Source organism: Loxodonta africana, chromosome 10 (genome assembly GCF_030014295.1).
Source record: "Loxodonta africana isolate mLoxAfr1 chromosome 10, mLoxAfr1.hap2, whole genome shotgun sequence".
NCBI classification, from domain to species: Eukaryota; Metazoa; Chordata; class Mammalia; order Proboscidea; family Elephantidae; genus Loxodonta; species Loxodonta africana.
This window is the reverse complement of record NC_087351.1, coordinates 81,992,375-82,017,182: the sequence shown is the minus strand read 5'-3', so window position 1 is coordinate 82,017,182 and position 24,808 is coordinate 81,992,375. Positions and strand designations below refer to the sequence as shown.

The window sequence follows — 24,808 nt, the reverse complement described above, 5'->3', positions numbered from 1 at the left end:
ACAAAATGCTGCCCAGTCCCACACCATCCCCATGATGTGTTGCAGAGCAGACCATTGTAACCCATAGGGTTTTCCTTGGTTAATTTTCAGAAGTAGATCTCCAGGCCTTTCTTCCTAGTCCATCTTAGTCTGAAAGCTCCACTGAAACCTGTTCAGCATCACAGCAACACACAGGCCTCCACTGACAGAGGGGTGATGGCTGCACATGAGGTACACTGGGCAAGAATCAAACCTGGGTCTCAAGCATGAAAGGCGAAAATTCTACCACTGAACAACCACTGCCCCCAGAGTGACTGACGTAGGGAGGGCTATTGTAGATTGTGTGCTTGGGGAAGGATTCCTGGGGCGGGGATGACATTTGAGCACAGCCTTGAACGTCACAAATGTGCTGCTCACTACACCATCTGGGCAACATCCTGCCTCCTCTCCTCAAGAGGCTCCCAGTTTAGTAGAGAAGAAAAGATGCAGAAACATGAGAGTCACACTCCACTTACCTCGTTACACAGGAGATTGGAGGGAGGCTGGTTGGGGAGAGAGAGGGACAGAAGTCAGATTATGTTGGACCCAATTTCATCCTAAGCACCATGAGAAGGCATTGGAGGACTTTAAACAAGGGGGTGACATGATCTGCTTTTCATTTTTAAAAGATCACCCCAGATGTTAAATGAAGAGTAAGAGAAGACGCAGGGAAGATTGACAGTGAGGTCAGTGAGGTTATACAGCCCCAAGAGATGATGAAACGGTTTAGAGTAGCATGGCATAAGCGGAAGGAGAGAAGAGAGAATGCAGACAGGATATATTTTGGAGGCAGGCTCAATAGGATTTGCTGATGGACCAAGAGAGATCTCTAGTTTTGGGCTTGAGCAAACGGGTGAATGGTGAGGCCATTTGCTGCAATAGGAAAGCCTGTGGAAGGACTAAGTTTGCAAGGGATGACCAGTTACAGGCATGTGAAGTTTTAGATGTTTACTGGACACCAGTAGTAGATGCTGTTGCCATCCCACCCCTTTTCTGATTGGTACCCCACCTACCCACTGCCAACTGCTGCAAGAGCTGAGAATCTGCCGGACAGAATTACCTTGGTGAAGGCAGCCACCAGCTTGTACTCTCTGCCTTCCCCTCACTCCGACCCAGTGGATGAGGCTAAGCCAGACATACCTGACACCACACCCTTGCTCAGCCTCTTTCCCTGACCTATCCAGCCTCCCTCCCCTCCTTTCTCCTGAAAGCACACCCTCAATAAACCTCATGCACCCAAACCCCTGCCTCAGGCTCTGTCTGAAACTAGGGAACACGATAAGACAACACCTAAATGCATATGTCAAGGAAGCAGCTGGTCACATGCATCTAGAGGTAGGGGCTACAGATATAAGTTTGTGAGTCATCAGGACATGGATTTAAAGCCATGGGACTTGATGAAGTCACTTGGAGGAAGATGTATAGCTAGAGACGGAGGGCCCAGGACCAAGCCATGGGCCCATTGAGAGGGGCAGAGCAGGAGGAGGCAGCAAAGGAGAACGAGAAGTCAGGGAGATCACAGGAGAGCCAAGCAAGCCTCTGCTTCTACCTCACATCAAATCTCCCCATGGACTTCCCTATCCCAATCCCTATACAAGCCTGGGTTTCAGAACCAAGAAGAGAGAACTCATAATTTTCCTACATTTATTCAAACATTTATGGAAGCCTACTCTGAACCAGAAGCCCTGATGGCACAGTGGTTAACAGCTCCACTGCTAACCAAGCAGTTCGAATCCACCAGCCGCTTCCTTGGAAACCCTATGGGGCAATTCTACTCTCTCCTATAGGGTTGCTATGAGTCAGAATCAACTCGATGGCAACAGGTTTGTTTGTTGTTTGTTTTTTTGACTCTGAGCCACAGGAGTCCTGGTGGCACAATTGTTAAGCACTTGGTTAAGGTCAGCGGTTTGAATCCAGCCAACCACTCTACAGGAGAAAGACCTGGTGACCTGCTCCCGTAAAGATTACAGCCTAGGAAACCGTATGGGGCAGATCTACTTTCTCATATAGGGTCACTATGAGTCGAAATCGACTCCACAGCACTTAACAACAAGAACTCTAAGCCAGGTAGTAAGCCGGTGGAGGAAATGCCTGGTACAGATGGCACAGACCCTGCCCAGGAGGTCACCTAGGAGAGGAGGCAGAGTCAACAGGTGACCCTGAAGGGACACACCAAGTCACAGGTCAAGTTCTGTTGATTTTCTGTTATCTCACCTGTTCGCCGTCCTCACCACCCCTTCCCATACGTACCCTCTCCCCACCACACCAAAAAAAAAAAAGGAGAGAGAGAAGGCTTTATCCCCATAAGCTGATACAAGGTTGAGCAGTTTCTCAAACTTTCTTGTGCATAGGAATCACCTGGGGATCTTGTTACCATGCAGGTTTTAATTCAGTGGATTCACAGGGGTCCGGAATGCTGCATTTCTAATAAGCTTCTAGGCGATGTCAATGTGGCGGGCGCACACACTTTGCGCATTAAGGGTGTAGAGAACATATAACGCCTAACAGCAATAGTCAAGGGCAACAGCAGGATGTCAACCTGAGCCATGACTTTCCCTAGGAAAGCTGTTCCCTGTAGCAGGAAGGGTTCAGCTAACCCTGGGCCACTTTCCAACACTTTCAAGCAGCAGCAGGTACCAGGCCTGAGCATATAATGATGCCGAAAGTCTTCACAGCCTGAAGCATGATGGGGAAAGTAAGATAACACCACCCACCACCACTTATTGAGCTTGTTGACTTTATGCCAGGCACTGTGCTAGGGGCTAAGGACATGATGTACATTTTTTCAGCCTAGCCTCACTACTTGCAGTGTTTGCACTTATATTTTACCAACGAGAAAGCTCAAAGCTCCAGGGGTTGCATTACTAGACCAGGACTACACAGCAGGACCCAGACGGGTGGACTCTAAAGCCCATGCTTGGTGCCATGACAACCAAGCTGCCTCTTCAATGAGCTAATGGAGTATGAAGCCCAGTCCCTCCAAGCTGTGGCATCGCCTAGCTCTACACCGATCACTGGGTCAGGAGAGGGAGGAGATCAGAACAGACAGAGCAATGTGCCTGTGTCTGGCATCCCAGGACCCCAACCTGCCAAATTCACATCCAGCACGTCAGGAGTCCTGGGACCTAGAGGGGGCTCCTTCTCTTGGGCCCCCGCCTGGCTCTCATACTCCTTCCCCCTCTTGATTCCAAACCTGCTGCTTCTGGTTCCCACCTTGAAGATCTAGCCCTCTGAACCATTTTACAAAAGGAGAGAAACACAAGGGAAGCATCCCATTGTCTTCCAGCTGGATAGTATAGTGAGACCACCCAAGTTAGGGCCCCAGCCCAGCCCAGCCCCCGGGAATGTTCTTTTGTTGGAAACAGAAGACTCAGATTCTCCTGGGGCTGTATCAGCCTCCTCCCTCCCCAGAATACAAAGCCCTGTACAGATGTGGGGTTCCATTCACCCCTCGTGCAGATTAGTCCAGAGATGGGGAGAAGACTGGCAGTGTCCACAGGTTGGGAACTTCCTATGAACAGGGGACCTGGAGCCTGGGGACTTGGCCCCTGACACATCAAGGGCATGCAATACATGTTTGTTGAATGAATTGATGTTCCCTTCTGCTCTCCTGGGAACCTTGGCCGAGAACAGAGGACTCAGCCCTCTAAATTTTGCAGTGAGAGGGTGAAAGTGAAAACGGTGCCGGCTCTAAGGCCTGTACCTGATGCCTAGGCTGGGTATGTCCTTGCAAACAGAGTGAGACGTGGGGGGTTGGTCAGGCCAGCAATTCCTCTTCCCCTGCCTGCAAGATCTTGTCCATGACGTAATGGCCAAGGTGGGGGTCACAGAGCTGGGGGCTGCAGAGTCAAGCTCGGCTCCGGCTCCCCGGTTATGACTTGCAGGGAGGCTGGTTCGGGAGGCATCTGGCCAGTTCTGCCGCAGGAAGTGGGTGTGTAAGAGGCTAGTTCAGGGCCCAGGTGCAATGTAAGATCCCTCGAACCCCCCAGGAGGACAGCAGATTCCGGAAGACTAAGTGTGGGCCCTTGTCCTTAGTCTTATAGGAGCCAGGATGTCAAACACACTAACCCTAAGAAATCCAGGGCTAGGCACCCAGAGCAGGGCTGCCTGGGAGCTTCAGCTGAGGAGGATCTGAATGGTGACTGGGAACTGGCGGAAAGCAGGGGTTGACTTTCAACCGGCAGTTTCCCTGAGCTGTGCGGTCTACCTTGAGCTCCTCCCTCCCCTTCTCCACACCTCACCTCAATCAACCTCCTGTGGGAAGCTAGCACCCACCTGTCTTCTGGTCAATGCCCCCAGGGCAAGGCAAGGCTTTCGTAGGCTCCTCCCCACTGAAGTTCTATTTTATTTGCATGATGATTTCATTGCCTCCCTGACTAGGCTATAAACTCCATGATGGCAGCAGCGTTGTCTGACCATGTTTCCTCACTGTGCTCTCATCCCTGGTGCTGTGTCCAGCACAAAGCAGCAGCTCTGTACAAATGTGCTGGATGAACGTTAGAATCAGGTTGAGAAGGCAGAGGAACAACACTTGGGGGAGCAAAGCACCATCATATCCATAAAACCTATAGCTAGGTAGGCACAGGAACAGGGCCAGCACGGGTATTAATCCTACCTAGGATCAACACATTTTTTTTTTTTAACACATTAGGGGTCAATCATAGCAAGCGGATAAACAGCAATAGCCCTCAGGAAGCCAGTCACAGGAGATTCCCACCTCAGAATACAGGGGTTCCTGGGCTTTCACTAGGAGTCCTTGGGTGGTACAAATCGTTAATGCACTCAGCTGCTAACTGAAAGGTTGGAGGTTCAAGTCCATCGAGAGGTGCCTTGGAAGAAAGTCCTGGTGATTTACTTCCAAAAAAATCAGTCACTGAAAACCCTACAGTGCACAGGTCGACTCGGCCACACAGAACCAATCAGGGGCAACTGGCACCGTACGAACTCTCCCTGCTCACTGTCACATGAGCCAACTGCAGGGCCACAGGCTAGCTTCCCCTGCAGGATGAGTGCTGGCTAGAGGCTCTATAGCTCGCTCTGATGAGGTCCCTTAAACTGAATCTGACCACAGTGACAACTTAGGCAGCCACCAGGAAGGGCGCGCACTCCCCCCGCCCCCCCGCCAGGAGACTAAGGGATTACAACCACCTAGGGTTAAGGTACAGTGTGTATCTGTATCCCTGTCCAAAGGGGTGTGTGTGTGTGTACACGTGTGCGTGTGTGTATAGGATGACTTAGTTCAGATGGTTATGTTAATTCTATATTGGATAATCCTATGTCAAGTTGAATAATTCTATAATAAATGTGTTTTGAATTGAATTGTGTCCCCTCAAAATATGTGTCGCAAATCCTACGTCAAGTTGAATAATTCTATAATAAATGTGTTTTGAATTGAAATGTGTCCCCCCCAAAATATGTGTCGCAAATCCTAACCTCTATGCCTGTGGTTATAAGCCCATTTGGGAATGGGTTGTCTTTGTTATGTTATTGACGCAGGATTAGTGTAGGACGTATCTTGAGTCAATCTCTTTTGAGATATAAAAGAGATTTAACAACCGAGCAGGGCAGAGATAGGGGAAGAGAGATGCCAAGCTACATGAAGTTTGCCCAGGAGCAAAAGCTGAAGAGACAAGGACCTTCCTCCAGAGCCAACAGAGAGAGAAAGCCTCCACCTACAGCCTGGGCTCTGAATTCGGACTTCTAGCCTCCTAAACTGTGAGAAAATAAATTTCTGTTTGTTAAAGTCATCCACTTATGGTATTTCTGTTATAGTAGCACTAGATAACTAAGAAAGGAAGTTTTTTGAAAAGGCTACTTCTGGTACATTTCCACTGATTTCATCAAAGCCAGGAGAGAGAATCAAGTATGATTCCCTGTATGTCTTCAGATCCACCCCTCTCCCACTGTAACTTTAACAACTGTGAAGTAAGAAAATGAGCTTTGGAGTCAAACTGGTTAGAGCTTGAGGCTCGCCTTAACATTCAAGAGCCAAGTGATCTTCAGCTTAGGTCAAGTTTAATGCCCATGTCTCCTGCACGTCTGCAAAATGTAAATGATCACAGGTGTGTTGTGACATTACATTACATGTGCCTAGAACATTCTAAACCAAAAAACCAAACCCACTGCCACTGAACCGATTCTGACTTATAGCAACCCTATAGAACATGCTAGGTCTCGTTAAATATTAGAAATAATAATTGTTGTGGTTAAAGCGACGATCATTATTTTTTTTAATACACAGAAAGCAAAAAGTTCAGGTATGTCTGGGGAGAAGAGTAACTTTCTCCTTGGAGGGAATACAAGGGGGAGACTCAGGACCAGAGCCCTAGAGGCCAAATCGTGGGTGGGGCATGAGAGCTTGCCAAGGGGCCTGGGCTTTATTCTTCACTCTTATAGGGAACCCTAGTGGCATAGTGGTTAAGTGCTATGGCTGTGAACCAAAGGGTAGGCAGTTCAAATCCACCAGGTGCTCCTTGGAAACTCTATGGGGCAGTTCTACTCTGTCCTATAGTGTTGCTAAGAGTCAGAATTGACTTGACGGCACTGGGTTTGGATTTTGGTTTTTTCTTATAGGGAACATCTGAGTTTCTGAGCATCCTCTCTAGCCCAGTACATGACAAGGTTGTTTAGCTCAGCTCTTTCCATAGTCCAACCTGGCAATACGAGGTAACAACAGGGATTTCTAATGGGAAAGAAGATTCTACCCCCTTCTATAAAAAATAACAGTAAGTCAGCACTCCCCCACTCCAGCCCAAGTATGTATGCCCCCAGAGACAAGAACAAAGAAAACACACAGCTTAAATTCTGGAGAAGCAGAAACCACCACCCACAGTAATCACCTCCTTGAGATCCCGTTAACAGAAAGAAAATGTTTCTTTAGGCCCCTATCCTTTGACTGGGTGTGTCTGATGCCCTGAGAATTACCTGAAGAACTTCAAAATGCTGCAATTCTAAAAGGACAGAGAAGCTTTGTTCCCAGCTCAGTATCCTGTGGCCTTTGCAGACTGAGCAGCTATGAAAAGTGTTACCTCTCAGAATAATACCAACAATAATAGCAAGCAGCTTTCGTTATCAGGCACTGTTCTAGGTGTTTAATATGTTGATTTATTTAATCCTCAAGACAGTCCTGCAAGGTAGGTACTTTTTACAGATTTTACAATTGAGGAGACTGAGGCACAGGGAAGTTCTGTTACTTGACCAAGGTCACCAGCGTTAAATGAGGGGGCCAGGGATGGAATCCAGCCAGTTGATTCCAGGGTCTATGGCCAAAACCATCACTACAGGCAGGAAGGGAGGTGAGAAGACTGCATGTTGCCTCCCCTTGCTGGCCTCTGCTATGTTCATTCGATGCCCAACATTCCTTAGATGAATGTCTGTTTTACGGCTAGAGGCTGCCTTTGGAATCATCCCTAACGGCCCTTTGAAAAAGACTCCAAGATCACTGACCTACTCCTCACTTCTCTGTAGACTTTGCTCCCATAGAAACCCAGAAACTAATGTTTGCCATTTTTAAAAAGAGGGTTAAGAGAATAAGTCAGAACAGTGTTAACTGTTTTTAAAACCAGTTTTTTAACAAACAACTGATGCGTTACGGGAACCCTGGTGGCGTAGTGGTTAAGTGCTACGGCTGCTAACCAAAAAGGTCGGCAGTTTGAATCTGCCAGGCGCTCCTTGGAAACTCTATGGGGCAGTTCTACTCTCTCCTGTAGGGTCGCCATGAGTCCGAATTGACTCGACGGCAGTGGTTTTGGTTTTTTGATGTGTTATAGTCTAAATTTTAACACACTGAAGATTGCCAACATGTTGTCTCATGTTCCCAAGGTTTTTACAAAACACTCAGTAACAAAACTTCTGCTGTGCCACCTCTCTGTGTGTTTACTTAAATGTTTTATAAACCTATCATTCATTGATAGGGAAGCTGTAGGTCTACACTTTCTTTTTTTAATTCAGTCTGCACATGTCTGTTCATGTGAAATTCTAGAACTAAAGTTTACTCCAATAGTATGAGTGCCCCACAGGCACACATGTCCAGCAAGCATTGCCATCAATTGTTTAATAACCCATAAATACGTAGCTTACTGCCCAGTTCAGAGCTTACTGTAAATTTGGGTCCTTCCTGCCTGATTCCTATATATGATAATTTATGAATTGTTATTAGATACTGTTAATATTCAATTTTTAAGTGAAATTCTCTGACTATCCTTCCTTCAAACTTCAGCTTAATTGAAGAGAATGCTGTTATTGCAAAGAGCGCTGTTAGTACTTGTAACCACTTGTTAATGTAAATCAGGGCTTTCTTGACACTTCACAAAAAGGCAACAAAATAAAAAATCAGATATATTCAAACTGACAGAATATCATTGGTATCTGTCCAATAAACTGAAGTTCCTTATAAATTTGTTTGGAAAAAGTTATTCTGCTTTTCAAAAGTTTGAAATCCATGACCCTCTTAAAATGCTCTTTAAGTGAGTCTGAGAAGTGAGAATTCACTCATTCAACATGCTTGGAGCATGTTCTATATTCTAGGCATTGCTCGATATACTAGGTCCCTGCCCTCATGGAGCTTTCATTCTAGTAGAAGGACACAGTCAATTAACATGTCAGTATGTAATCTAGCAGAAGGTGATATCTGCTACGGAGAAAAGCAAAACAAGAGCGGTAGAGGGTGTAAGGAGGTTAGTGGATGGCAGTTCTTATCCAGAGCGTAGTCAAGGAAAAGCCTCTGCGAAGACAACATTTGAGCAGCGGCCTGAAGGAAGTGAGGGAGTTTGAGCCGTGAAGTTATCTGGGGAGAGAACACTCCATAGAGAGGGAACAGCAAGGGTGCAGTGCAGTGAATTACTTAGTATGGCCATTTTTAGAATGCATGGTCTTGTAGTTCCCATGTAATGACTGGGTGAGACTATGCAAATAAGGTGCTTGTGGTCCACCAAGAGGATTAGACAGCTTGCTAACAATGTAAATAAGGTGCATGGAACTCTTGTGGGGGTAGGATCATGCAAATAAGGTATATGGAACCCTAACAAGTGGATTGGTCAGTTGTGCCATGCTACTAGGCTTAAAAAGAGAGCCAATTCCAGAGCAAAGGGTACCTCACTACCATAAGAAGAAGAGCCAGGAGCAAAGTGAGTTCTTTGGACACAGTGTCCCTGCACTGAGAACCAGCTAGAGCCAAGAGAGAGAGAGAACAGTAACACCAGAGATGGTGAAAAGCAGCAGCAGAGAAACAGCAGCAGCAGAACCAGGAGACGGGCTCGAGATGGTGCAGCGGGCTTCCTGGCCCACAGAGCAAGGAGGTTACAGTTAATGCACTGACTCATGGAGTGAGAGCTGAGCGCCCTGGGCCAAGGCTTACTGGTGGAGTGGAGTGCCTCATGGCACTTGTTGGCAGAGCTAAAGAGCTTTGTAACACTTGCCTGAGCAGGGCAGAGGCCAGGCCCTGGAGCCAGGGGCCAAGAAAGAGGCCTGCCTGTGGACAGGGCTGAGAAGCTGTCCTGACTGATGAACTGTATCCTGAGTCATTCCTGATCCTGACTTGTAACCTGTTACTTCCCTAATAAACCTCATAACTGTGAGTATGTCTGTGAGATCTGTGTAGCCATTGCAATGAATTATCAAACCTGGCAGAGAAGTAGAGAGTGCTGTGGGAGAGACAGCTGGTGTCAGATTGTTGAAAAGGTTGGAGAGTGGAGGTATGTCTGCCCTTGACCTCATAGGAGTCAGCCTTGGGCTGATGATCTTGATTCTCTCTCCTCCCCCTTGTGAAGTCAGACGAGGAGGTCAGATGCCACCACCATGCTGTTTTTATGAAGGGCAAAGGCCCTAAGGAGGAAATCTACCTGGAATGCTCAGGGAACAGCAAGGAGACCAGGAGGTCAGGTAAGAGAGTTAGGAGAGGAGTAATTCATGTGGGTCTTGGAAGTCACTTTAAGATGGGAAGCAGAAGAGTGATTGATGTGACCTACATTATGAAAGGCTTACTCTGGCTGCTGTGTTGATAATAGAGTGTAGGGAGGCAAAGGCTGAAGGAAGGAGACCAGTGTAGTGGCTATTATAGTAATCCCAATAAGAGCTAATAATGGTTTGGACCAGGTGGCAAGAAGTAGATGGATTCTGGATACATTCTGAAGGTAGAACCAATAGGATTTGCTGATGAATAGGACTCAGAATGTGAGAGAAAGAGAGGGGTCAAGGACGACCCCAAAGATTTTGTCACAATTGTAAAGATTGAGTTGCCATTTATTGAGTTGGGGAAGACTACAGAGTGAATGGGTTTGCTGGGGTTGGTGGGCAAAACCTGAAGTTTGTTTTTGGTCATTTTTAGTTTCAGATAGCTATCGGCACAGTGGTTAAGAGCTTGCCTGCTAACCAAAAAGGCTGACAGTTCGAATCCACCAGCTGCTCCTTGGAAACCCTATGGGGCAGTTCTGCTCTGTCCGATAGGGTCACTATGAATCAGATTCTACTCGACAGCAACAAGTTTGTTTTTTGTTGTTGTTGTTCTTTTTTTGGTTTATTAGACATCCAAGTAGAGATGTTGAGTGGGAAGTTGAATATCTCAGCATGGGTGTATCCAGGCTAGTTACATGGATTTGATACCTCTGCATATAAAAAAAAATCCTGTTTAAACCGTAACTTAGATGAGATCACCAAAGAAATGAGTACAGATAGAGAAGAGTCCCAAGGACTGAGCCCTGAAAAACTCCAACATTTAGAGTTGGGATTGATGAGGGGCAGCCAGGAAATGAGACTGACTGGGAGCAACCAGGAAAGTAGGAGACTGAGGAGAGTGTCTCATGAAGAGGGGAGTGATCAGCTGTGTCAAGTGCTGCTGACAGCCTAGTAAGATGAGAACTGAACATTCACCATTGAATTAATCACCCTAGAGGTCACTGGTGACATTGACAAGCTGTTTCAGAGAAGGGGTGGAGATGAAAGCTTGATTGGTGTGGGTTCAAGAGAAGATGCAGGCAAGGAATTGGGAAGAGCATGTATAGACCACTCTTCCAGAGAGTTTTGCTGTCAAAGGCAGTAGAAAAATGGGGTGATAGGAAAAAGGTGATATGGGAGAAATTACAGCAGGTTTGACATTGAATAAATTATCCAGGAGAAAGAGGATAGTGATAGGGGATGAGTGGAGGCAGCAGCCTTGGATAGATGCAATGGCAGTTCACCTGCACTGACAGAAGGAGAGGGAGCATTTGGGTCCAGACATGTGTACATATCTGGGTACATAATGGGCTAATGGCAGCCCATAGACATTCTCTTCTCATTGACCATATTTTCTCAATGAAAGAGGAAGCAAGTTCATCAACTGAGGTGGCGGGGGGAAGAAGTGTTGGATGTTTGAGAAGAGAAAAGAATGTGTGAACTAGTGAATGCATTAAAGAAACAGAAAGAGATTTCCAGTCACTCTTGAGGTGAGTGGGAGCTAATTACCAGTGAGAGCAGTCAGGACAGTCTCATTAACGAGCATTAGAGTTGGACATAGGGTAATACAGATGGACAAAGAAACATCTAGTCATGGGCCATTTGCCTTCTCTGATAATAGCAGCTACTTCGCCAGACTAGGGAGCTCTGTTTTCTTCTTCCTCTTGTATCTCCCACTTCTGATAGTTTGATGGTTTAGGAGCATTTCACATCTATCAATGAATAAGAGAGCCAAGTAAGAAGCAAGTCTGACTACTTTGAAGGTATCTTCTGGTGGTGTCAAAAAAACAAACAAACAAACCTGTTGCCATCAAGTCGATTCTGACTCATAGCAACCCTATAAGACAGTAGAACTGCCCCATACATTTTCCAAGAAGAAGCTAGTTGATATTAACTGCTGACCTTTTGGTTAGCAGCCAAACTCTTAACTACTGCACCACCAGGGCTCTCTAGTGCTGTAGGGGTCAGCAAACTATGCAGGCAAGCCAAACCTGGCAAGCTGCTGTGTTTGTAAATGAAATTGTATTTACTTATAACACAGTCAAACCCATTCATATGCATATTGTCTGTGAGTGCTTTCATACTATAATGGCAGAGTTGAGCAGATGCAACAAAAACCATATGGCCTAAAAAAAAAAAAAAAAAATTTTTTTTTTTTTTTTTTTTTTTTGCCTACAAAGCCTAAAATACTTATTATCTGATTGTGTACAAGAAAAGGTTGTGGATTCTTAATTTCTAATCTAGCAGTGGTTCTGAAACTTTAGTTTGTTAAAAATAAGCTGCTGGGCCCCACCACCAGTTTTGATTCACTAGGTCTAGGGTAGAGCCCAAATTTACATTTCTACCAAGTTCTCAGGTGATGCTGATGTTGCTGGTCCAGGACCACACATAAAGAACCACTGGCTTAGAGAAAGTTCTTAATATGTGACTTTGGCCTGTTTTGCTCACATGGTGAGAATCGTTTTCATGACTCTGTAGTGAACTTGAGCTTTTCCGTTCTAATTCTAGGTCCACATGCATAAACAGATATTCAAGGATAAGACATAAAAAATAAAAAAAAAAAAAGACATACAACTCAAAAAAAAAAAAAAAATGTTCCCTAAACAGGCAAAGGATGAGCCAAGGAGCTGAGGGAACATAAACCTGATGTTGTCCCCAGGTCTCTCAAAATGCTAGCCAGAATTTCTCTAACACTTTGCTGTGAAGTCGATTCCAGCTCATAGCGACCCTACAGGACAGAGTAGACTGCCCCTATAGAGTTTCCAAGGCTGTAATCTTTACAAAAGTACACTGCCACATCGTTCTCCCACAGAGCGGGTAGTGGGTTCAAACCACTGACTTTTCAGTTAGCAGCCAAGCGCTTAACTACTGCACAACCCAGGCTCTTTAGGATTTCTCCTAAAACAAAGAGCGAGAGGATTTCTCTAAGCACTGCTATACTGAGTTAGTTTATTAGCAGCTAGGAAAAGGGAAACTTGTTTTCCCTTGCTTGAGCAGAGCATCAGAAGTAGCACACTCAGAGCAAAATCAGATCAACAAATGGTCCCACCATGGTGCCAAGGCTGAGGATGCTTCCTTAAAACTGCTCCTACTCTGCTAGCTAGCTACCTCAGGCTGAAACATAATCAGGGCCTTCTTCTGATGTTCATGAACCGCAAGTAGGTTTGCCAGGTTTAGCAAATAAAAATAAGAATGCCTAGTTAGTTTGAATTTCAGATAAACAATCTCTTTCTTTTTTTAGTATTAGTATGCCCCATGTAAAGAGCACTAGTGGTGCAATGATTAAGGGCTCTGCTGCTAACCAAAAGGTTGGCGGTTCAAACCCACCCAGCAGCTCTGCTGTTGAAAGACCTGGTAATCTGCTCCAGCAAAGATTACAGCCTAGGAAACTCTATGGGACAGTTCTGCTCTATCATGGGGTCCCTTTAAGTCAGAATCAACTCCACAGCCCCTAAGAACAACATGTCCCATACACTATTTGGGATATGCTTATATATTTTTTAAGTCACTTTTTATCTGAAATTCAAATTTATTAAGTATCCTGTATTTTATCTGACAGCCCTAACTCTAAGGTTCCTCCAAAGCATCCACTCACATTTCTCATATTTCACCTTCCTTGGTCTTCTTAGGAAGCTGGTGAGGAACACACAACTCACATGTATAGGTACACAGAACACAGAGCATAGGTGGAAAATCCACCATGTTCCTGTCCTCAGGAGGATACAATCTAATAGTAAGGAAAGAGATGAAGAAATTATTGTTACCCAGTGTCTTAGGCTGGGTTCTCTCTAGAGGAATGAAACCAGTGAACCATATACATAGAGAGAGAGTGATTTATCTCAAGGAAATGGCTCATGCAGCTGTAGAGACTGGCAAGTTCCAAGTCCATGGGTCAGGCATCAGGCTGGAGGCTTTCCTGATTCACAGAGCTGCAGGGGCTGATGAACTCAAGACTGGCAGGTCAGACAGCGGGCTACTGGCCCATAGGCTGTGGAGACTGACAAATCCTAAGATCAGTAGGCAATATGGCAGGCTGCTGGCTCAACTCCCAAGAATGAGTGGTCAGATGATGATGAGCCAGATGCAGGATCCAGAGCAAGCAGGTGAGCTTTGCCAGGATGTGTGTGAGCATGTGTGTGTGTGTGTGTGTACTGGATGCAGACCACACCCCTGAGGAAATTCTCCTTACAACTGATTGGCTGATCACGTCAGATCACATCGTGCAAGGTGACTACATAATTGTATAACTGCCAAACCACTGAGAATCATGGCTCAGCCTAGTTGACACGCAACCTTAACCCTCATACCCAGCAAATGAATCCCACAGGTGAAATGATATAATTAAGGCTTTGAAACCACTCGGAGTTGTTTGCCCCTGCACTAATGGCCTCAGGCTAAATGTCAACGATCACTGTCTCTATATGGCAGCCTTAGCCATCCCTCCTCCAGCTTTCTAATGTGATGCTTCCAATTTTCAAGTGAACTTAAAGTAATGGACCTACTCAAATTGGGTTTAAACTGAGAATAAACAGGCCCTGAGTGAAAGCCTGGATATTTCTCTGGGCATAAAGCAGTCACATATACAGAAGGATAAGACAAACTGGAGCATGAGCAGGGATACCGCCAGGAGGTGAAGAGATGCAAAGCTGAAAGGCCTTTCCCGCTCACTCTCTCCTGCATGGAAAGCAAATGTGATGGACGGATTTCTAGAAGCCACCTTGTGACCTTGAGAAAGGAAGCCACAGTCTAAGGATGGTTGGACAGAAATATGGAAGAGCCTAGATTTCTGATGATTTGTGGAGCCATCATACTAGCGCTGGACAGCCTGCTTCCTGAATTCCTATATATAAAAGAACAAACCTACATATAATTAAGCCACTGTTACTAGCAGCCAGACACCACTCCTAAATGATACAGGCTCAGAGTATATTGAAATATAAAGAAACATCAAAACACAGTTGCCAAAACTGTGGTAAATTTTAAATATATACACTTGGCAAATGAATGCTTTTACACATAAAAACACATACAAACATACAAAACTATAAATTCAATGTAATTTGCTATTTATTTCAATTTTGAAAATTGTGACTGTACATGTAAACTCATTTGGAAACACTATCCAAAATATTTAAAAGGAAATACATATTGAAATCACAATGAGATACCACATGCCCATTAGTCTGCTAAATATAAAAATAAATAAATGAGAACCAATGACAATACCAAGCACTGGCGAGGATGCAGAGCAACTAGAACCCTCATACATTGCTGGCAGGAATACAACATGGTACAGCCACTCTGGAAACAGTTTGGTAGTTTTTCAGAGTTAAACATGCACCTAGCAATCCCACACCTAGGTACTTACCCAAGAGAAACAAAAACTTACTGTCTCAGTTTTCTAGTGCTGCTACAACAGAAATTCCACAAGTGGATGGCTTTAACGGACAGAAATTTATTCTCTCACAGTCCGGGAGGCTAGAAGTCTGAATTTAGGGCACCAGCTCCAGAGGAAGGCTTTCTCTCTCTGTCAGCTCTGGGGGAAGGTCCTGGCCATCAATCTTCCCCTGGGTCTAAGAGCTTCTCAGCACGGGGACCCTGGGTCCAAAGGATGTGCTCTGCTCCTGGCTCTTCTTTCTTGGTGGTAGGAGGTCCCTCTCCTCTCTGCTCACTTCTGTCTGTTGTACAAAAGAGATTCACTACTCAAGATACAACCTAATCCTGTAGACTGTATCATGTCTTATTAACATCATAAGGTTAGGATTTACAACACAAAGAATTATCAGATCACAAAATGGAGGACAACCACACAATGATGGGAATCATGGCCTAGCCAAGTTGGCACACATTTTGGGGGGATACAATTTGATCCATAACACTTATGTTCATACAAAAACTTGTACATGAATGCTTATAGGAGCTTTATTCATAGCTGCCCAAAATTGGAAACATCCCAAATGTCTTCAGTTAGCAAATGGAAAAACAAACTGTGATACATCATATCATGAAATACTACTCAGCAATAAAAAGGAACAAACAATTGATAAATGCAATAACAGACGAATCCCAAATGCATCACTCTTCCTGAAAGAAACCAGGCTCAAAAGACTACGTAATTTCATTTATATGACATTCTGGAAAAGGCAAAATCATAGCGATGGAGAGCATATCGGTGGATGCCAGGGGCTAAGCAGGGGTGAGTTAATTAAAAGGAGCAACATGAGGGAATAGGGGGTGGGGGTGACGGAACTGTTCCATACCTTGATTGTGGGGCTGGTTACACAACTCTGTGAATTTCTCAAAGCCTGTTGAACTGTACACCCAAAAGAGTGAATGTTTCATTTACTACACATAAATTTAAGGGAAGAAAAAAAAAACTTTTTTTTTTTTTTTTTTTAGTTTATATGAAAGGCCCTTCAGGAAAACAGGCCTGGGCCACATAGGATGTCCACTTGGGACCCAGTTTCAGCATCCACCCCTACTCTATTCCATTTCTGCCCCGGCCCCCAGAGCACTATCTGGTCATCCCTCCAGAATATAGTACAATGGCGGGCAGAGAGGATTCTCCACCCAGAGCCTGGACACATTTAACACCAGCCACCAACTGGCACCCCTGAAATGTGGAACAATAGCCATATTGTATGCAGCTCCATACAGGCCACTGCGTAAACATTAGCAACAAGTTCCATGGTGACTCCCTGCCACTGGCCTTTGCAGCTGCCCAGCTCCCAGGGCTTGAGGATCTGCCCAGGGTAACATGGAGTCTGGATACAGTTCAATGTGTCAGTCTTAAATCTATAGCTCGTAACGGTCTCAGTCCTTGGAAACTTTCTGGTAATCATACAGACGACTGGCCCACTCCCACCAAAGCCCCCAGTTTCAGGCTTCCTAACAGCTATCCTTGATGACCTCCCAGAAGTCACCGTACTGTAAGGTTTTGAATGTTCAGGGCTAATCCCTGAGGCTCGGGCCAGGGAAAAATCCATCTGTTCAGGAGGGATGCTGACCAGGGGTACATTTGACTTGACACCTTCTTGCAGAAACAGTCTGTCTCTCTTGACCTTATGCAGCTGCTCAGCTTGGTTTATTAAAAATGGAGCATCTAAGGCTTACTGCAATAGGGGCATTTTTGTCAACCAAAAAATTCTTTAAACATAAATCATGTGAGCTGTCCTCCACATTTGCTGGCATGACATAAACAGAGCCTGTCTTGTGGACAGAAGGTGCCAGAGTGGCTCTGCCAGCTTCCAGCCTCCTTCTTGGCCATCGCAAACTCCACGCCAGATGCTCGAAATATAACAAAAATCTCCACAGAAATGTTTCTTCCTAACTGTGTATTTCCACCCACCTGGGCTGGTGGCTTGAATCTTGCTCTAATGTGCTATCAAGGCAGCATGGCTTATTGGCAAGCACAAGGACTTTGGCACTACACAGACTTAGATTCAAATCCAAACTCTCCCGGGGCCGAGAACACACATTTCTTAAATTCTGCATACTTCAGTTTGCTCATTTATAATGGGGAATAATTGGTCCGCTTTGCAGATCTATGGACAGAGGTAAGAGACCCTAACACAGGGCTTGACTCATAAAATGTGCTTAAATTCTAGCCTTTCTTTCCCCTAGGTAATGTCCAGTATCTGGAATTACCCCACATAAATCTAAAAATCTAAGCCAACACAGGAAGCACAGGCAAATGACCAGAGGCCAGGAGAAACCATCTGCTCCCAGGCTAGGAAGCCTGATTCAGAGGCGTGAATGATATGAGTAAAGAAAAAGAAATTTGGTTTCCAGTTGTGTCACTTTGACTAATGATCAAGTGGAGTCTTGTTCAGAGGCAGCATTAGATTTATAACCTCTGCTCTCTCATTCCCTCAGTCTTCATTCACACCCAGTTGAGATTCTTTTGGGGCCCAAGAATTGATGAAAAACAAATGAAATGATCAATGTCCATCAGAAAACAGATTTTTAAAAAGTGTTTTCAGTGCTTTAATTGCTCCTCCCTCCTAGGGTGCCCTTGGAAAATAACCTGACACTTTCTGGAAACTTTATACAGGATAACTTAAAACCTAAGATTGTTTTCCAATGGAAAACAGCTCTTCAAAAAATAAGAGACTAGACATTCATTAAAGATACAGTCAGAGTTTTGAAAAGCTTTTTATAAGTCCTTGCCAGAAATCGTACTTTCCCAATGCTACACTCGAAACTGAAAGCCGTCTCCCTTCCGGCCAAGTTTTCCAATACCTAGGCACTACAGTGTGAACTTCCTAAGTCAGCATTCAGTGTATCACTCTGTAAAGTCAAAGTCAAGTCCATCAGAGGGAATGTATTTAGTTAGAGAAGTTTACCACTACTAGGGAAGAGCTCAGCCAACCCCTGCTCTCAGATACAGTTTGTTGCATACTCAGGCCATAAGGCAATATTTCACAAACTAGTCAAAGTAAAATTAAGGAGTAGATAGAGTAAACATGCACTATGACTCAGGAGAAGTCACTGGATGGTACAAACAGGTTAACGTGCTTGGCTGCTAACTGAAATGCTGAGGTTTGAGTCCACCCAGAGGTGCCTTGGAAGAAAGACTTGGCAATCTACTTCTGAAAAAACAGCCGTTAAAAACCCTGTGGAGCACAGTTCCATTCTGACACACATGAAGTCACCATGAGTTGGAATCATGGTGCTTTAATGATTAAGGGACACAGAAAATTCACATATTTATAATGAAATGCTGATGGGTATCATTATCAACAGATAATTATTCAGTATGTGATACTGTGCTGGGCCCTGGAAATATAGAGATTTAAGGCAGGTCACTGCCTTCTGAGTTCTTTTGAGGTAGTTAGTAATAGAGAGTCCCCGCCCTCAGGGAGACCAGAGTCTAGGAAGACAAAGAGATAAACTTGTACAGCGAGCAACCCAATCCATCACCATACAAAGCGCATATGCACAAATGCGTGCACGCACAGACACATATGCACACTGTAGCATTAAAAGAAAAGGAGAAGGAAAGATAAAACAGAGAAACAACTTCCCGGCACCTTTTCTAGCCCATACCACCTTAAGTCCTAATTGTACCTGAGAAGGTTACCACAATAACCCAGCATGGTCTCCTTTTCTAGCCTAACAGGAAGAACCTCAGAGGGCACCAGAAGGCCAGCATGGCACCCGCAGAACCCAAAGCACGGTCAGAATTAGAGACGCGTCCAAGATATACATATTTTTCACAAAAACAGGACAGAAGCCAAATGAGAAGGAAGGCAAAGTGGATGCGGAGGCCCAGGCTCTCCTCATCCTGGCTAGCAGCTTCACAGGGTCTAACTGCATTTAAGCACAGCGTATCCAGTGGCCAGAGTCTGCTGAAATCCCGTGAAGCCCTGTCCTTGTTCACACCACCCTGTAAAGCAGCAGTCATCACAAAATGGCCTCATCCAAGGGTGTGAAACCTCGGAAAAGGTGCTGGCCACAGACTTGCCTACTTGATAGATAACTGTACAATATTTATGGGGCAACTTTCATGTTTGAAATGAGCAGATTTGGTGGCTGCTTCATTTTTGCTAATTTTATTGATACACACAAGGAACACATCTTCCTTTTAAACAAGGAAAATAAAAATTTCCATAACCCTCCCAGCCAGAGGAAATTATTAACATTTTGGTATGCACCCCTTTTCTATGCATATTTAGTATTTACAGAATGAGACCCTACCATACATACTAACCTACTTGTAACCTATTTTTTCTGACATGGAATCCACTGTGAACTTAACCACGTCAAGAACACAATACCATTTTTACTGACCATGCCATCACTCACCTACTGTACTTATGGTTCAGTTTTAACTCCTGTCTTCTGTTTTCCATCTTATCCAATCCATTTTCACTGAATATCACCAAATGAGAGGCATCCTGCCTTTAGACCAGAGTCAACTCAAAATCTGGGCTCTTAACCCAAGAGAGAAGGATCTCTTGACCCATGGTCAATTACAAGAGAAAATGGGGTTGTTCCATTGAGTTTCTGAAATAGTATTATTAATGCCTAAGAACTGTGTTTGCTGCCAGTTTACTCCTGCCAACAACATGTAAAGCCCTAGTCCAGTTGCCTAGGACATCTGAGTAGCTGCTGGTCTCACCATCTCCACATATTACCACCCCCAGTGGTAGAATTCTTGCCTCCCATGTGGGAGACCCAGGCTCAATTCCTGGCCAGTGCACCTCAAGCACAGCCACCACGAGTCTGTCAGTGGAGACTTGTATGTTGCTATGATGCTGAACAGGTTTCAGCAAGCTTCCAGTAAGATGAACTAGGAAGATGATCTACTTCCAAAAAATTGTTGTTGTTGTTGTTATTGCTGTTGTTGTTAGGTGCCATCGAGTTAGTTCTGACTCATAGCGACCCCATGCACAACAGAAAGAAACACTGCCCAGTCCTGAGCTATCATTACAATCATTGTTATGCTTGAGTTCATTGTTGCAGGCACTGTGTCAATCCACCTCATTGAGGATCTTCCTCTTTTCCACTGACTCTGTACTTTGCCAAGCATGATGTCAATCAGCCAATGAAAACCCTGTGGAGCACAGTTCTACTCTGATACACGTGGGTTTCCATAAGTCAGCGTGAATTCGACAGCAACTGGTTACTGATTTCGGCCTCATCCTTCCGCATCCAAATGGCCACGAACTCCTAGCAATGCTGCCTGTTCAATACTTTTAGTACTTCTCTCCAACCCTAGTATCATTGCAATTATTTTAAATTAACTTATCATCATCTCTAGATGGACTTTTACAATTAGTTCTTAACTGGTCCCCAAACATCCAGTCTTGGACCTCTCCAAATCTCTCACTGCCTCATCTTTCTAAAACATTAATCATGTCATTCTTCTGCCTAAAATTCTTCAATGATGCTCCCCTAATTAAAGCACCAAGTCCAAACTCCTTAGCATGTAGTTGTGTGGTCCCTCATGATGGTCACCCCTCACTCCTTCTATTCCCCACAGTCACCCTACATCACATTATACTGAACTTCTTACAGTCTCTAGAACATACCATTGTCTTTCATTTTTCCATGCCTTTGCACATGCTATTTCCTTTACCTGGAAATTCCTGTCTAACTTCTGCCTTTGAAACTCCTATTCAGTGTTAAGTACCTAGGTCAGGTGATGCTTCTTTGATTTTGCTCCAATAAGAATATTAGCCATGCTGTCCTACGTTTAAGAAGCTCTAGTGGAGCAGTGTTTCGAGCACTTGGCTGCTAACCAAAAAGTCAACAGTTCAAACCCACCAGCCTCTCCATAGGAGAAAGATGTGGTGGTCTGCTTCCATAAAGATTTACAGGCTTGGAAATCCTTTGGGGCAGTTCTACTCTGTCCTATAGGGTCGTTATGAGTAGGAATCAACTTGACAGCAGTTGGTGGGTCTTATGTTTGCCATAGCACCCTTTCTCACCATCATATGACATACAGCATTATCACAAGATGTTATAACTTGTTTAATTATTATCACCATACTGATCATCATGACTATGAGTTTGTACTATCAAAAAAGATTCCCTTCATCATAGGTAACCTATTACAATCTTGATTCCAAACCAAACAAGGCATGATTTCTTCTAGTGTTAAAAATGAGATAAAGGGAGAAAAAATGATGTTCTGTGATGCTCTGCTTCCTACAAGATGAACAATGTTGAAGGGTCACTGCTAAATCTAGGCTGCCAACTGTTCAAGCCAGACCCTCCCTATGAATTATCTCATTTAATGGTCACACCAACCCCAAGAAGTAGGTATTATTATCTCGCATTTTACATATGAGGAAACCAAGTCACGAACAGGTAGGTGACGTGCACAAGGACCTCAGCTAGCAGGCAGCAGAGCCATTTGTTGAGCCCACCTATGTCTAACTCCAGGGCCCATGTTTTTTCATTGCCTCTTCTACCTTCCTTTTTTTTTTTTTTTTTAGTTAGCTGACGTTCCATTTCTCCTAGGCATTTTCAGGACAGATTAAGAATCCCCAAAGGCAAATGTAGACAAGTTGATAAAAGAGAGCTTCCAACTCCTTTAAGCAGTCTTCTTAATGGGAACTTTCTCCAATAAATAGAGGAATATCAAGTCTTTCTTAATTCGTATAAATTACCAGTAAAAATGGGCTCAAACACAGCAATGATTGTGAGAATGGCACAGGACTGGGCAGTGTTTCATTCTGTTGTACATAGGGTCGCTATGAGTCGGAACTGACTCAATGGCACCTAAAAACAACCAGTAAAGAAAGAGTTGCTGAATGGTCTCCTCTCAAGTCTATGTCTTAGAAAACCCCAACCTTTTGGAGACAGTAGCACTATTGTGCAGATAAGTTACACGGCCATGAGCAAGAAGTAGATCCACTAAAGAAAGCCCATGCAGATACTCCACGAGTGAAGGTATAGATCAAGGCAGCGATTTCATTCAGAAATGGGAAGAAATTCTCCAAAAGTATGTTTCTGGTAAGGCTCATAACTGTATCTGTCAGAACTCTTATCTGTTGCTAATGACTGAAAACAAATTCAAACTGACTTAAGCCAAAAAAGAGAAGTGTGGCAGCTCTCTCTAGATGTGTAACAACCACCCCCAAATTTAGTGAATTGAAGTAAACAATTTATGACTCTGTGGGTTAACCAGGCAGTTAATCTGCTGGTTTTCCCTAAGCTCACTCATGCAGCTACATTCAGCTGGAGGGTCAAATTAGGCTGGAAGGTCTAAGACAGCCTCATTGACATGTTCAGCAGTTGGTGCTGGCAGTTGGCTGAGGCACCTCAGTTCTCCTCCACATGACTTCTCATCCTCAACTAGGCTAGACTGACTTCCTTACATGGTTTGATCCCATGGCAGTATTCTAAGAAGGTGAAGGCAGAAGCTGCAAGGCCCCTTGAGGCCTAGTCTCTAGAGCTCACACAATGTTACTTCTACCACATTCAGAGTCAAAGCGAGTCACAGGCCAATTCAGATTCAAGAAATGGGAAAATAGACTCCACTTCTTAATGGAAGGTACTACAAAGAAACTGTAGCCACATTTAATCTATCACAAGAATTTACTAGCATTTACAAGAATTTACCACAGGAATGTATCACAAAAATGGTAGGTACAAGGGAGCTTTAAGCATAGCTGGCTCCAAGTGCTTAAAATATATTATCAGAAACCTGTCTCTTTCCTCTCTCAGCTTTGCTTTGCTTTGCTCTGTGTGGCTTTATTCTCAGGCAAACTTTTCCTTCATAGTGATCAAAGAACCACCAACCATCTCAGGCCTACATCCTCACAGTATACCTACCCCTGAGCTTCTTTTTCCCAATAGTTGTCCCCAAAAGTCCTAGAATTGAATCTATTGGTGCGGCTTGAGTCACATAACCATCTCTGAGCCACAGGACGGAATTCACTGATTGACCAAGCCTGGGTCACACACTCACCCTGGAACTGTGAGGTAGGATCAGTCCACTTAAATTACGGGGACTAACAGTGGAGGAAGAATGTTCCCCAAAGAAAAGTAGAAATGCCCTTACCAGAAAAGAGAGAATGGATGCTAAGCAGACCAAAACAACAGATGTTTACTACAATAGGCTTCTTAAAGTGGTGACAGGGCACACTGCCACCACAGAATGCACTGAACTTCTCTTTTCCAATGTATGATGCAACTTTGCCAGTTGTCAAGTCCCAATTTCCCATCAGGGTGGTGTGTGCACCATTGAGTAGCTTGTTGTGTGCTTAAAAAACAAAGACACAGGACAAAGCCTTTTGCAACACGCACTTGCACAATTCTTCAGTCTGGTGAAAAATGTCCTTTCTCAGGCATTTGTCAAATTGTTCCCTAAGACACCCCATCCAATAGGAATCAGAATGCTTTGTCTTTTAACTCAGTGGTTTTTCTGGATCAGATGCAAACACAACTTCCTCCTTGCCTCCCAAGCCCCATCAAAGGCCAACTCATAAAGTCTTGGAAACAACTGGGCCAACACTGCATGCAGGTTTAGGGACCACAGTGAAGATCTGTGCCATTAGTAAATTAATATTTCCCAAACCACCTCAGGTATTTCCATTCTAAGTATATTTACTACAGAACCTGCAGAACCTCAACAATAAATGAATCAATCCATCCATCCATCAATGAATGAAGGAATGAATGAATGAGTAAATGAGTCAAAATCCTCCTCCCTAACAAGAGCCATGTTTCAAGTCCTAAGCCCTCAGGTATAGGAGACAAAGATGGTCAGTGAAGCAAATGTACCTCAGCAATCCAACCAGTCCATCTCTTTGGAACTTCCAGGACTGTTAGTAATTTACACTGTAGCACTTCTTTTCATATCCCAGGACATATCCGGAGTATGGGACAAGGGCCTGAGAAAAGAAATCGCACTTCAAATTTAATTACACAATAAAATAGTTGCATGTGGCCCTAAGAGTTGGTCGTCCACAGAATTGGACATCACCCTTTCAGAACTGCAGCTGCCAGACTAAGATTCCCAATTTCATATCAGCAGTAGGAACAGCTCTAACCCATAAGCAAGATGCTCCTCTGTCCTCAAACATGAAGAGTAATACCTGAGATAGCCAGATGGCAGAGACTTCAAGAGTCTCTCTTCCTTCCAAAGGAGCTTGTCTTGTCATATGTAAGTAGCTACTAGAAAAAGCAAGGAGAATTTACACAGGTTGCATAGGCCATGGGTTCCAGTCCTTCCAGTCCATATTATCTTTCTCTTCCACAACTTTAGCCTAAAGAAGTGTCCTCAATCTAGAGTGTGCTTAATAATAACCAGAAGTCCATTTTGGAAATACAGATTCCTGAATCCTATAGCATCTGAGATGAGCTACAGACTGACTGTACTTTAGGAAATGCACTCCTGCAGAAA

At 44.4% G+C, this 24,808-nt stretch overlaps 1 protein-coding gene across 6 annotated transcripts in view; it reads right to left on the bottom strand.

The window, feature by feature from the left end:
• SMOC1 (SPARC related modular calcium binding 1) overlaps window positions 1-24,808 on the bottom strand; it is a 176,603-nt gene that overhangs the window by 125,366 nt on the left and 26,429 nt on the right. The gene's annotated exons all lie outside the window — the stretch shown is intronic.